Source organism: Rhinatrema bivittatum, chromosome 6 (genome assembly GCF_901001135.1).
Source record: "Rhinatrema bivittatum chromosome 6, aRhiBiv1.1, whole genome shotgun sequence".
Lineage (NCBI taxonomy): Eukaryota > Metazoa > Chordata > Amphibia > Gymnophiona > Rhinatrematidae > Rhinatrema > Rhinatrema bivittatum.
In genome coordinates, this window is record NC_042620.1 from 369,672,776 (window position 1) to 369,687,520 (window position 14,745).

The window sequence follows — 14,745 nt, forward strand, 5'->3', positions numbered from 1 at the left end:
CAGCTGGAGACGGATCTGACGTCAGCACGGGTACATATACACCCACAGGAAGTGAAGCACTTCAGTAATCTTCCTTGCAAAAGCTGTTATGGATATATGTGTACTGACGATCAATGAAATAGTGAAACAGGATTCCCCTGACCGATTGATATTAGCTGGAGACCACCAGCATTCCCAACCGGAAGGCGTCGACACCTGGCAAAGGGGACGCTCTTATGTAAGCAAATGACATGGCCTACCTTGAATCGGTGAAACCCATGTATACTGGCAGCTGGGCGGGATGCTGAGTCCATCTGTCTACACCAAGGAAAACGAGATTATCAGATAAGTAATCTCAACATTTCCTAGCGTGTAGCCAGATGGACTCAGAACAAGTGGGATGTACAAAAGCTTTACTCCCGGCCTGGGCGGGAGGCTGCCTGAGGACCGCGTAAGACTGCCCTCGCAAATGCTGTGTCCTCCCTGGCCTGGACATCCAGACGGTAGAACCTGGAGAAGGTATGGAGGGAGGACCATGTCACCGCTTTACATATTTCTGCAGGCGACAGCATCCTAGATTCAGCCCAAGATGCTGCTTGGGCTCTGGTAGAATGAGCCTTGACTTGAAGAGGCGGTGACTTCCTGGCCTCTACGTAGGCCGCTCTGATAACTTCTTTAATCCAGCGGGCGATGGTGGGCCGAGAGGCCGCTTCTCCTTGTTACTTCCCGCTGTGAAGGACGAACAGATGGTCCGTCTTTCGTACTTCTTCTGTCATTTCCAGATATCTGGGCAGCAATCTGCCGATGTCGAGATGGCGTAGTAAACGCCCTTCTTCTGATTTCTTCAAACCCGCCATGGTTGGCAAGGATATGGTTTGATTGAGGTGAAATTGTGAGACTACCTTCGGCAAGAAGGATGGAACCGTGCGAAGATGGATAGCCTCTGGAGTGATCCTAAGGACGGGATCACGGCAGGACAGCACTTGTAGCTCTGAGATACGGCGTGCTGAACATACTGTGAGCAGGAACACCATCTTCAAAGTTAGCGAACGGAGAGACAGGCCCCTAAGGGATCTGAAGGTGGATCCCGCGAGGAAATCCAAAACAAGGTTAAGGTTCCACAGGGGCACTGGCCACTTCAGTGGCGGACGAATGTGCTGGACTCCTTTCAGGAAGCGAGAAACATCCGGGTGCGTGGCAATGGTCTTGCCATCCCTCCTGGGACCGCAGCAAGACAACGCAGCCACTTGGACCTTGATGGAGCTTAGGGAGAGACCCTTCTGAAGCCCATCCTGCAGGAAATCCAACACGATAGGGATTGTGGTCGCATGTGGATTGGTGCCATGAGTGTCGCACCAGTCTTCAAATACTCTCCAGATCCTTATGTAGGTGAGGGATGTGGAAAACTTGCGAGCTCGGAGGAGTGTATCTATCACCGGTCCGAGTAACCTCTTTTCTTCAGCCTAGCCCTCTCAATGGCCAGACCGTAAGAGAGAATTGAGCCGGATTCTCGTGGAGGATGGGACCTTGACGTAGCAGGTCCCTGAGAGGAGGCAGGGGAAGGGGCTCCCCTGCCAGCAATCTTCTCATGTCCGCGTACCAGGGTCTTCTTGGCCAGTCTGGTGCCACTAGAAGAACTAGGCCCCGGTGCTTCTGAATCTTGTGGATAAGGGTGCCCAGCAGGGGCCACGGAGGAAAAGCGTATAGCAGGGTCCCTGGAGGCCATGGCTGAACCAGGGCGTCGATCCCGTGAGGCAACGGATCCCGCTTGCGGCTGAAGTATCTGGGTACTTGAGCATTGGACCTGTCCGCTAATAGGTCCACGTCCGGAATCCCCCACTGATCCACAATCATCTGGAAAGCTGTGGGCGACAGCTGCCATTCCCCCGGATTTAGGCTTTCTCTGCTGAGGAAGTCTGCCGTGGTGTTGTCCTTCCCGGCAATGTGGACGGCGGAGATGTCCTGTAGATTTGCTTCTGCCCAAGACATCAGGGGGGCTATTTCTAGGGACATCTGGCGGCTTCTGGTTCCGCCCTGACGGTTGATGTATGCCACCGTGGTGGCGTTGTCGGACATCACTCTGACTGCCCGGTTCCGCAGTCTGTGAGCAAATCGCAGGCAGGCTAACCAGACTGCCCGTGCCTCTAGACGGTTGATGTTCCACCTTGACTCTTCTCTGTTCCACCGCCCTTGGGTGGTGAGGTCTTCGCAGTGTGCTCCCCATCCGCTCAGACTGGCATCTGTGGTGAGCAGAATCCACGTGGGGGAGGACATCTTCGACCCCCTGCTCGTGTGGTTGGACTGCAACCACCATCGTAGCTGGGTCCTTACTCTGGCTGGTAGAGGGAGATGTATGGAGTAATTCCGGAAGCGGGGGCTCCATCGAGAGAGCAGGGAGCATTGTAGAGGCCTCATGTGGGCTCTTGCCCAGGGTCCCACTTCCAGGGTGGATGCCATGAGACCGAGAACCTGCAGATAATCCCAAGCTATGGGCCGGCTGGCTCCCATCAAGGACCGGAGACGCGTCTGAAGTTTTAACCTTCTCTTGGTGGTGAGACTGACTTTGTCTGCCTGGGTGTCAAACTGGACTCCCAGGTATTCCAGTGATTGGGAAGACTGTAGGCAACTCTTGTTTAGGTTGACTACCCATCCCAGGCTTTGCAGAAGGGCGATCACTCTGTTGGTTGCCCGATGGCTCTCCTCTCGTGATTTCGCCCTGATCAGCCAATCGTCTAGGTAGGGATGGACAAGGATTCCTTCCCGTCTGAGCGCCGCTGCTACCACTACGATCACCTTGGTGAAGGTCCGCGGCGCCGTGGCTAACCCGAAGGGCAAAGCCCGGAATTGGAAGTGGCGTCCCAGAACCTTAAAGCGTAGGTAGCGCTGATGATCCGGATGGATCGGGATATGCAGGTAGGCTTCTGACAAGTCTAAGGCCATGAGGAATTCTCCTGGCTGTACTGCGATCTTGACTGAGCGCAGAGTTTCCATGCGAAACCTCAGGACCCTTAAGTATCGGTTGACTGACTTGAGGTCCAACACGGGCCGGAAAGTGCCCTCTTTCTTTGGTACCATGAAATAAATGGAATAATGCCCAGAATCTCTTTCCCATGCAGGTACTGGGATTATGGCTTTCAAGGACAGGAGCCTCGCCAGGGTAGCTTCCAATGCTGCCTTCTTGTGGATTGGACATGGAGATTCCACAAACCTGTCTGGAGGGAGATGATGAAAGTCCAGAAAATACCCCTCTCGGATGATGGCGAGGACCCACTGGTCCGACGTAATCTCAACCCATCTGGGGTAGAAGAGGGTTAACCTGCCCCCTATGGCTCCGTCCCCCGGATGGATCGGCTGATGCTCATTGGGAGGCGCGGCCGGGCCCTGAACCCGAGCCGGCTCCCCTCTTGTGCTGCTTGGTCCGAAAGGACTGGTTCCTGGCCTGAGGACGGGGTGCCTGGTAGCGACTCCTATAGGGAGTGAAGCGTTGGGAGCTTCTGCCTCTGGAAGGCCTCGGAAAGGCGCGCTGGTTCCTCTTGAACCTATCTTCTGGCAGGCGAGGTATTGGAGAGGCACCCCATGTGCTGGCCAGTTTATCAAGGTCGCTGCCGAACAGGAGAGAACCCCTAAAGGGCATCCTGGTGAGGCGTGTCTTCGAAGGAGCATCGGCGGACCAATTCCGTATCCAGAGCTGCCTCCTGGCAGCAACAGAGGATGAGACCCCCTTGGCTGTCATACGGACTAGGTCGGATGCGGCATCCGTGAGGAACGAGAGAGCGGACTCCATGTCCGCTGCCAGAGCATTGTTCCTAACCTGTGACAAACAGGAACGCGTCACCACTGTGCAGCAGGTTGCGATCCGCAAAGCTAGAGCAGCCACCTCAAAAGTCTGTTTCAGGATGGCGTCCAGTCGCCGGTCATGAGGCTCCTTGAGGGCCACCCCCCCCTCAACTGGAATGGTAGTGCGCTTGACCACAGCGCTCACCAAGGCGTCGACCTGAGGGCACGCCAGCATCTCCTTGATTGCCGGGTCCAGGGGGTACATGCCCGTCAGGGCCCGACCCCCTTTGAATGAGGCCGCTGGTGCAGCCCATTCCAAATCAATCAGTTGCTGTGCTGCTTGCAAGAAGGGAAAATGGCGAGCTGTAGGATGAAGACCTTCCAGTAGAGGGTTCTGCGTAGATGGCACCATAGTGCTGGGGCCTGTAATAGCCAACTCCGCCAGGCACCGAGATACCAGGTCGGAGAGATCTTCCTTGGGAAAGAACCGCCTCATGGTACGATATGGCTCAATCCCCGAGGGAAGTTCCCCCTCCTCGGGGGGTTCGGACTCATCCTCCGAGACATCAGGGTCCGTCTCAGCCGGACTGCCCGGAGGCGGGTGCCCACGATAAGGGCGTGAAGGTCCAGGGGCAGGATCCGCTGGAGTAACAACAGCAGCAGCAGCAGCAGGGCCTGGACGGGAAGCTGATTGCATCTGTACAAAGGCATGGATCCCCTTAAAGAGATCCACCCAGGAAATGGAAGCGGTCTCTAGCCGTCGGGGTACCAGGTCCCCCGGGATCCCAGGTTGTTTGAGACTGCCTGCTAGATCCGGGGTGGCCCCTGGGGAACTGTCAGCAAACCTCGATTGAGACTGGTCCTGGCCCGAGGCTCCCACTGCCTCCTCACATTGGGCACAAAGGGAGTCTGGCTCCTCGCTGTGCGTGGCTCTAAGCTGGCATGCTGAGCAGAGGCCGAGAGCTTTCACGCCGGAATCAGAAGGCGCCGCCGCAGGAGACGCCGGGGCGTTCGAATGTTCCATCGCGGCTTGCGAAGAATATATGCTTAATATAATATGCGCTCAAGAATATGCGCTCAAGAATATGCGGCAGCAATATACGCTTAATACAATATGCGCTCAATAATATGCGGCAGCAATAAACGCTTAATACAATATGCGCTCAATAATAAGCGGCAGCAATATACACTTAATACAATATGCGCTCAATAATATGTGGCAGCAATATACGCTCAAAGGATATACAATATACGCACAATAATATGCGGTCAGTAATATACGTTCAAAGGATATACAATATATGCACAATAATATGCGGCCAGCAATATACGCTCAATAGTATACAGGCGCCTATCATGGGCGCTCAATACCTGAACAAGGCCGACAAAATGGCGACCTCCACGGCGTGCCGCATACAGGCAACACCGCCGATCCTCGGAGACCAAATTTAAGAGATGTACGCCTTTCCTGATCCTCGGCGCTTCCCGGCTAGAACCCGGGCGGTCTCCGGCTGCGGGGGGGAGGGGAAATACCTTCACCGCCGCTTCTGAGGAAATGCACCCGCTGCCTCTAGGTCCACGCCGGGACCGAGGTGCCTCTTAGCCCGACCCAAGCCCTTCACGCTCGGGGGCAAGATCCCTGCCGCGATTCGGCCACCGGACCGAGGCCTAGACCTCAGAGGGATCACGGAAATCACCCCGGGAAACTCAACTGGGGGAGGAGGGTATCACCGCAGGAGTGCGGGGCTCGATGTTCCTGTAGAAATTTAGTAAGTAGAATATAGAAAGTAGAAAGTAGAAAAGTAGTATTGGAAAACACGCTCAGCGAGCGTGCAGGCTCTCCAAACTGCTTTGGAGACGGAAATTACTGAAGTGCTTCACTTCCTATTGGGGTATATGTACCCGTGCTGACGTCAGATCCATCTCCAACTGCTAGCACGAGCACACTATACCCACTTGTTCTGAGTCCATCTGGCTACACGCTAGGAAATCCAAGATTACTTAAAAAAAAAAAATTAAAAAAAAAGATAGTCTCTACAATGGCAACATCAGTACAGTTTAGATAATTCTGTTGACAATTTAAAACAACAGAAAGGAAGTGCTATATGCACAGAAGTGCTCCCCAACTTTCACATCAGTTAAGGTACAAAAATGCCCTGGAATATGGAGGGAGAGAAATGACCAAACATGCTCATGATCCAAGTTCCTCAAATTCCAAGAAAAGGAATGGGCTCTATGTAAAGTGAGAGATGGGGAGAGCTGAATTATCAACATAGCCTGATGATAGCTTTGAGACCAAAGGAAGTGGCAAAAATGCAGAAGAACTTGCATGCAAAATAATTTTTAAAAAAATGTAAAAACAAAATAAAAAATTTCCTTCATGTTGATTTACCCCAACAAAATGAAAATTCAGATGAATGAGAACATAAGAAAAGAAAATTGGTTCCTACCTGTTAATTTTCGTTCCTGTAGTACCAACGGATCAGTCCAGACTCCTGTGTTTATTCATCCTTGCCAGCAGATGGAGACAGAGAAAAGCCTCGATGACACTGCTTAAAAACCGTGGTGCCATCTGCATTAGCTCAGTATTGATCTGTATCCAAGCTGAAATAAACACTATGTGCAAAAAACTGACTAAAAACGTGTCAAACAACTTTAAAATTTTATAAGTTTACAACACAGAAAGAAAGTTTGCTGAAAGATTATAGCTGAGCGGACAACTCTCCCCTGTAACCCGGATGGGTTCTGGCCTGATCCGTTGGTACTACAGGAAGGAAAATTAGCAGGTAAGAACCAATTTTCTTTTCCCTGTACATACCCGGATCAGTCCAGACTCCTGGGATGTACCAAAGGTTCTTCGAGAAGGTGGGACCTGGAGAGTCCCGCTCGCAAGACACCTTCACCAAAAGACCTGGAATCAGAAAATCCCAAATCTAATCGGTAATGCCTTGCAAAAGTATGCAGCGACTTCCAAGTCGCCGCTCTGAAAATCTCCTGCGGAGACACCAGCTGAGCCTCCGCACAAGAAGCGGCCTGAGCCCGCATCGAGTGGGCCCACAAACCCTCCGGAACTTGACGGCCCTTGAGAATGTACGCCGAGTCAATAGCCTCTTTAAGCCATCTGGCAATGGTTGCTTTGGAGGCATGGATACCCTTCTTTGGACCACTCCATAAAACAAAAAGATGATCAGACCTCCTGAAATCATTAGTAATCTTGATTTAGCGAAGCAAGGTTCTGCAGACATCCAACAGCTTAAGCTCCTGAGCATTAAGTCCTTCCAGAACTGTGAAGGACTTCAAAGGGGCGTGGGATAAACACTGTGGATCCATCAAGTCTAGAGGACATGAATGAAGAGGGGGTAGCTCGCGGGAATGAAGGCTACTACCTGGAGATAATACCCTTATTCAATATACATACACACGGTTAATGCGACTCCAACATTGCTCTAAGCTTCAACGGTAAGAGGAAATGTGGGAAAAAAAAAAAAAGGATTTGCAAATCACAAAAAAGGGGGGGTGTAGCTTGCTTGATACAGAAGTTACTACCCCCAAACCAAATAAGCCTGATACTTTACTTTCAATGCATATCTAGCATAGCTCTCTGCTTCAACGGCAGGGGAAAAAATCTGATACTTCACTTTCAACGCATAGCCAGCATAGCTCTCTGTTTCAACGGCAGGGGAGAATGTCTGATACTTCACTTTCAACGCATAGCCAGCATAGCTCTCTTCAACGGCAGGGGAGAAAGTCTGATACTTCACTTTCAACGCATAGCCAGCATAGCTCTCTGCTTCAACGGCAGGGGCAATGTACAAAAGAGGATCTATATGTAGACAACAACCAACAAGGACTGAATTACATAGTCGAGTAAACAAAAGCATGGGTGTAGCTTGCTTATTGAGGCAGTTACTAGCCCTAACTAAGCTACATATTCAATTAGATGCAGTTCCAACATTGCTCTTTACATTAATGGTGGGGTGGAAGGGAAATAGAACTAAAAGGTACTAAGAGCCAAGCGTAACAAGTAAGAGGGGAAAAAAAAAAAAAAAAAAAAGAGTGCATAGCTTGCTGGGCAGACTGGATGGGCCGTTTGGTCTTCTTCTGCTGTCATTAAGAACATAAGAAAATGCCATACTGGGTCAGACCAAGGGTCCATCAAGCCCAGCATCCTGTTTCCAACAGTGGCCAATCCAGGCCATAAGAACCTGGCAAGTACCCAAAAACTAAGTCTATTCCATGTAACCATTGCTAATAGCAGTGGCTATTCTCTAAGTGAACTTAATAGCAGGTAATGGACTTCTCCTCTAAGAACTTATCCAATCCTTTTTTAAACCCAGCTATACTAATTGCACTAACCACATTCGCTGGCAACAAATTCCAGAGTTTAATTGTGCGTTTCTATGTTTCTATGTTTCTATGTTTCATTCTGCATAGAATCATCCCAGTCTGCAAACGCCGGAAGCTCAATAGTCTGATTAACATGAAAGGCAGAAACCACCTTTGGGACAAAGGAGGGAACCGTATGCAACGTAATTCCAGAATCAGATATTTGAAGAAATGGATCCCTACATGACAAGGCTTGCAATTCTGAAATTCTCCTGGTGGAACAGATGGCCACCAGGAACACCACCTTGAGAGTCAGATCCTTAAGGGTCGCTCTTCGAATTGGTTCAAATGGAGCGTCGCACAATACTCGCAGAACAAGATTAAGGTTCCAAGGAGGACATACTTTCCGCACCGGAGGACGCAAATTCTTAACTCCCCGAAGAAATCTCTGTACGTCCGGATGAGAAGACAAGGAATGACCCTCAAGATTTCCTTGTAAGCAGGCAAGAGCCACTACCTGCACTTTAAGGGAATTGAAAGCAAGACCTTTAGCTAAACCCTCTTGGAGAAAGGATAAAACTTGAGAAATCGAGGCCTGAACCGCATAAATCCCTCGGTCGGTACACCAAGCTTCAAAAACTTTCCAGACTCGAATATACGAGAGGGAAGTAGACTGCCGCCTAGCCTGTAAAAGTGTAGTGATAATCGGTTCTGGATAACCTCTACGCCTCAAGCGATGCCTCTCAAAAGCCAAGCTGCTAGACAAAAGTGATCTGCCTGGTCGGAAAATACTGGATCTTTGCGGACCGTCCACTGCTAGATTGACTAGATCTGCGAACCACGGATGACATGGCCATTCTGGAACTACTAGGATCACCTTCCCGGGGTGCCTCTCTATTCGGCACAATACTTTGCCCACCAGAGGCCACGGCGGAAAAACATACAGCAAGACTTCCCGAGGCCAAGACACTACTAGAGCGTCGACTCCCTCGGCTCCGTACTCTCTCCTGCGACTGAAGAACCGAGGAGTTTTCGCATTGAGCCGAGTTGCCATCAAATCGACGCGGGAACAGCCCCACCTTCGTTGGATGAGCCGCATAGCAGACTCTGCCAACTCCCACTCGCTGGGATCTAAGCTCTGACGATGGAGGAAGTTGGCCTGAACGTTGTCGACACCTGCGATATGAGAAGCCACTAGCTGAACCAAGTACCATTCCGCCCATTGAAACAACTCCTGCGCTTCCAGTGCCACCCCCTGGCCCTTGGTCCCGCCCTGAAGATTGATGTAAGCAACCATTGTGGCATTCTCCGACAGAACCCTGACCGAGCAACCCTGAATGAGGGGGATAAAACTTGAAGTGCCAGCCGCAGCGCCCTGGTCTCCAACCAACTGGCCACGAAGCTTCCACCGCCGACCAAGTGCCCTGGGCAGACTGTCACTCGCAGACCGCTCCCCAACCAGAGAGACTGGCATCGGTAGTGAGAACCACCCACTCCGGAACTTCCAGACTGACTCCAAGCAGCAGATTGGAAGACTGTCGCCACCATGATAGGCTGTTCTGTGCCGACGCATCCAGCAAAACTGGTAAATGAAAAGCCTTTTCAATATATATATAAATGATCTGGAAAGGAATATGATGAGTGAGGTTATCAAATTTGTGGATGATACAAAATTATTCAGAGTAGTTAAATCACAAGCAGATTGTGATACATTACAGGAAGATCTTGCAAGACTGGAAGACTGGGCATCCAAATGGCAGATGAAATTTAATGTGGACAAGTGCAAGGTGTTGCATATAGGGAAAAATAACCCTTGCTGTAGTTACACGATGTTAGGTTCCATATTAGGAGCTACCACCCAGGAAAAAGATCTAGGCATCATAGTGGATAATACTTTAAAATCGTCGGCTCAGTGTGCTGCAGCAGTCAAAAAAGCAAACAGAATGTTAGGAATTATTAGGAAGGGAATGGTTAATAAAACGGAAAAAGTCATAATGCCTCTATATTGCTCCATGGTGAGACCACACCTGGAATACTGTGCACAATTTTGGTTGCCGCATCTTAAGAAAAGATATAGTTGCGATGGAGAAGGTACAAAGAAGGGAAACCAAAATGATAAAGGGGATGGAACAGCTCCCCTATGAGGAAAGGCTGAAGAGGTTAGGGCTGTTCAGCTTGGAGAAGAGACGGCTGAGGGGGGATATGATAGAGGTCTTTAAGACCATGAGAGGTCTTGAACGAGTAGATGTGAATCGGTTATTTACACTTTCGAATAATAGAAGGACTAGGGGGCATTCCATGAAGTTAGCAAGTAGCACATTTAAGACTAATCGAAGAAAATTCTTTTTCATTCAACACACAATAAAGCTCTGGAATTTGTTGCCAGAGGATGTGGTTAATGCAGTTAATGTAGCTGAGTTCAAAAAAAGGTTTGGATAAGTTCTTGGTGGAGAAGTCCATTAACTGCTATTAATCAAATTTACTTAGGGAATAGTCACTGCTATTAATTGCATCAGTGGCATGGGATCTTCTTAGTATTTGGGTAATTGCCAGGTTCTTGTGGCCTGGTTTGGCCTCTGTTGGAAACAGGATGCTGGGCTTGATGGACCCTTGGTCTGACCCAGCATGGCAATTTCTTATGTTCTTGTTCCATTTGTCCAACAGTGCCCTCTGAAGTGGATGCATATGCGCTAAGGCCCATGGTACCAATTCCAGGGGTGAAGCCGTCGAACCCAGAACCTGTAGAAAATCCCAGGCTCGTGGTATCTTCAACGCCAACAAGCATCGAACTTGTGACTGTAGTTTGAATATCCTCTCCTGAGTGAGAAATACCCTGCCTTGGCTCATGTCGAAACGAGCTCCGAGGTACTCTAGCACTTGGGACGGCTCCAAGTGACTCTTCGTCCGGTTGACCACCCAGCGAAGAGACTCCAACATGTGAACAACTTTCTGAACTGACGAACGGCATCCGTCCAATGACTTCTCTCAAATTATCCAATCGTCGGGATAAGGGTGCACCAACACCCCTTCGCATCAGAGAGCAGCCACCACCACCACCATCAACTTGGTGAACGTGCGAGGAGCCGTCGCGAGACCAAAGGGTAGAGCCTGGAATTGGAAATGTTGACCCAACACCGCGAACCGCAGAAACCGCTGATGTGCTGGGCGAACTGGGATATGCAAGCATGCCTCCGTCAGATCCAGGGAGGCCAAAAACTCTCGAGAGTGGACCGCCACAATTACTGACCGCAGATCTCCATTCGAAATCATGGAATCTTTAAGGACATGTTGACCGATTTGAGGTCCAGAATGGGTCGAAATATTCCCTCCTTTTTCGGGACCACAAGATAGATGGAGTAACGACCCCTGCCCCACTTGTGAGGTGGTACCGGAACCACCGTTCCCAAACCGCACAACCTGCGCAAAGTCTCCCGAACCGCCTGACGCTTCGCCAAGAATCCGCAAGGGGAGACTAAGAAGAGGTCGTGAACGGGATGTGCAAATTCTAAAGCGTAACCATCTCTAATCACTGAGAGGACCCACTGATCCTGCATGATTTTGGCCCACTCCCCGTAAAAATTTGCCAGGCGGCCGCCTATATAGGGAACAGCTGAGTGAACCGGCCTCGCTTCATTGGGAAGATGTTATGATTAGTGAGGTTTGGGTGGACCCTTGGACACTGTGGCAGCTGACCACGCCCACTGGGGAAGTCCCGTGAGGGGCCACAGGTCAGGCTCAGCTTAGGACACACAAACACAGAGATTGATCTTTTATTAGACAATGTGATGAAGCCACCAGAGGTGGCAGTAGTGAGCAGCAGAAGTAGCCCAGCTGGGCTAGTATCCCTCAGGCGCTGGAACAGCGAATCCTCCGGTAGCAATGCTGTAGTGGAAAGAACTGAGAATAATGAGTATAGTGGAATATGCACAAAGCCCCAGTATGGAGAACCCCAGGATGGGGAGAGCAGGCCCTCGAGGAGCGAGTACCTGATCCCTGAGAGCTGAGAGGCTTGAAGGCAATGTACTCAAACAGCGATTCCATGTAGGAGATGGCACTAGGGTTGGAACGGAGGTAGGCCCTCGAGGAGCGAGTACCTGGTTCCAGGGAACAGCTCTAAGGTACTCACTGGTGTTGAAGATAGCGAATCCTTCCAGGCAGAAGAGAAGATAGGAGCAGGCAGCGAGTCAGGGAACATGGGCCCTCGAGGAGCGAGTACCAGATTCCTGATAGCGACCTGAAAAGGAAGTGAGGTCCCTGAGGAGCGGGTACCCCGTTAGCATTAAGAGTCCAATGGAAGATTGGAGAGGCAGAGTTGCTGGGTACGGAAAGCGAATCCCATCCGTAAGATTTCCCCTTGCTAACTCAAAGGCTAGCAAACATCGTAGGCTTTAAATATCCGGGCAGCATGACGTTTTCACAGGGGGACGCCCCTGAGGTTCGCACCAAGTAGGAAATAAGAGTAAAGGCAGCAAGGCGCACGCACCCTAAGGTACCAGCGGAGCATGGCGGGAGGCAGCGCCCAAGCCGGTCTGGGGACGCCAGAGAAGATGGCAGGCAGACGCCACGGCAGCCAGGCGTCCATCCACAGTGAGAGGAGGTGCAAAGAAAGAAAGGTAGGTGGAGTGAAGCCGTCGGGACGGGACGGTTGCAACAGAAGACTTGATGATGCTGCTGCTCCCCCCGTCAAGGGAGCTCTGAAGGGTCTGCGGCCGCCATGAAAGGAATGACCCCAATTCGAGCCTCGCGGCTGAAAAGTTCTTTGTGGCTGCGACCCCATGGGCCCTCTGGAAGGACAAGATCGTCTGCCGTCCCTGAAGTGGGACCGAGACTGAAATGCCTGGCGATTTCTTGGCTTGTCCTCCGGCAGCTTGTGTACCTTTGTCTCACTCAATTGCTTGATGAGCTGTCCCAGCTGCTCTCCAAACAATAGACGACCTTTGAAAGGCAAAGAACCTAACCGGGCCTTAGAAGATACATCCACCGACCAGTGACGAAGCCAAAGAAAACGCCTGGCCGCGACCCCCGAACTCATAATCCATGACAGCAAACGCACTAAGTCATACAGCGCATCTGCCACGTACGCAACAGACGCCTCCATGCGATCTGCATCTGAAATGTCGGGACCAGGAAATGCATCCTGGAAATTCTGCACCCATCTCAGACATGCTCTCTGCATAAAGCCGGAACAAACGGCAGCCCGGAGCCCCAAGGCTGCACTCTCGAAAACTCTTTTAAGGTGAAGTTCCAACTTCTGATCCTGGACATGCTTGAGGGCAGCGGCCCCCTCGACCGGAATCGTAGTCTTTTTTGTGACCGTGGAAACTGCTGCATCAACCTGCGGCAGCACGAAAAGCTCCAAGGTCTGTTCTGGCAACGGATAGAGCTTGGCCATAGCTCTACCTACCCTCAGTCCGGAGTCCAGAGAATCCCATTCATGCTCAATCAACTGCCGCACCAACCTATGATATGGGAAAGGCGGAAGGAGGAGCCCGAAGACTGTCCAGAACGGGGTCCGCACCATCCAACTCTGGAACTTCCTGAAGGGGTTTTAAAACCCAGCTCCTCAAGGACCTGCAGAAGCAGAGGTGCCAACTCCTCCCTCCGGAAGAACCAGAGAATCTTGGGATCAACCCCCTCTACCACGGATGGCATGCCAAGTCCGGTTCAGGTCTGGAGAAGCCCGGTGCTGCACCTGCCGGAGGGGCTGGGACCTGCGAGCCCCCTGCTGCCCCCCCCCCCCCCCCTTGGAACTGGGCATGATCGGGATGCCTGAATCTCGCGGCCGTGCAGACCCTGGATTGGAACTCGGAGGCTGCAAACCTAGACCCTGAGGAGCCAAAAGCCAAGGTGACCCCTCCTAAACCATCCTGCTGCGCCAGATAAGTCTGGTGCTTCAGGAGAATAAAATCCGGAGAAAAAGGATGCAAACCCGGAGGCAAAATGGGGGCCCGGTCTCCTCCAGGCCCCTGAGGTAAAGGACCTGGTTGACCAGCACCTCCAGAGAGCCCCTGCGCATCAGGGGGTCCGGGGTGAACGGGAGAGAGCCGCGGTGGTAAATCTCCCTCCCCCTCCAAAATTGGCGGCACATGCGAATCCGGCGCCAAAATGGCCTCCGCTCCCTTCTCGAGGGAGCCAACAGCCCTGGTTTCCTCGGTAGGCAGAAAAATTGGCCCAACTGCGGCAGCCGTGTGCTTTACACAAGCGCCAGCGTTTAGCAACCCCCGGAAGGAGTGAGGGCCCTTACCCCCCCCAAAATACAGCCAGAGCAGAGGCCCGACCGATTGAGTCGTGCCGGGACCGCTCCACACGTGCGGCAAGCCGAGCCGCAAACCATGCCGGCAGAGGCAGAACAGAGAAGAAACTTTTTAAAAAATTGCTAAGAAAACCCGACGTGACCCGCGGGAGTGGGGGATTGGGGGGAGCCGCCTCGGAGCCTTACCTGTTAATTTTCGTTCCTGTAGTACCACGGATCAGTCCAGACTGTGGGCTGAGCCTCCTTTCCAGCAGGTAGAAACAGACTAAAACTGAAAGGATATCCTAAATGGGGACAGAGCCTATCCTGTAACACTTCAGTATAAGGTCAAAGCAGAAAATAACAAAACCAGAGTAGGATCAAGCAAGTAACCATAAAGCTCAATGGAGCAGATGTAGAACAATGTAATA

At 51.4% G+C, this 14,745-nt stretch overlaps 1 protein-coding gene across 2 annotated transcripts in view; it reads right to left on the minus strand.

The window, feature by feature from the left end:
* Window positions 1-14,745, minus strand: part of SMARCA1 (SWI/SNF related, matrix associated, actin dependent regulator of chromatin, subfamily a, member 1) — an 856,940-nt gene that overhangs the window by 782,268 nt on the left and 59,927 nt on the right. The window lies entirely within an intron of this gene.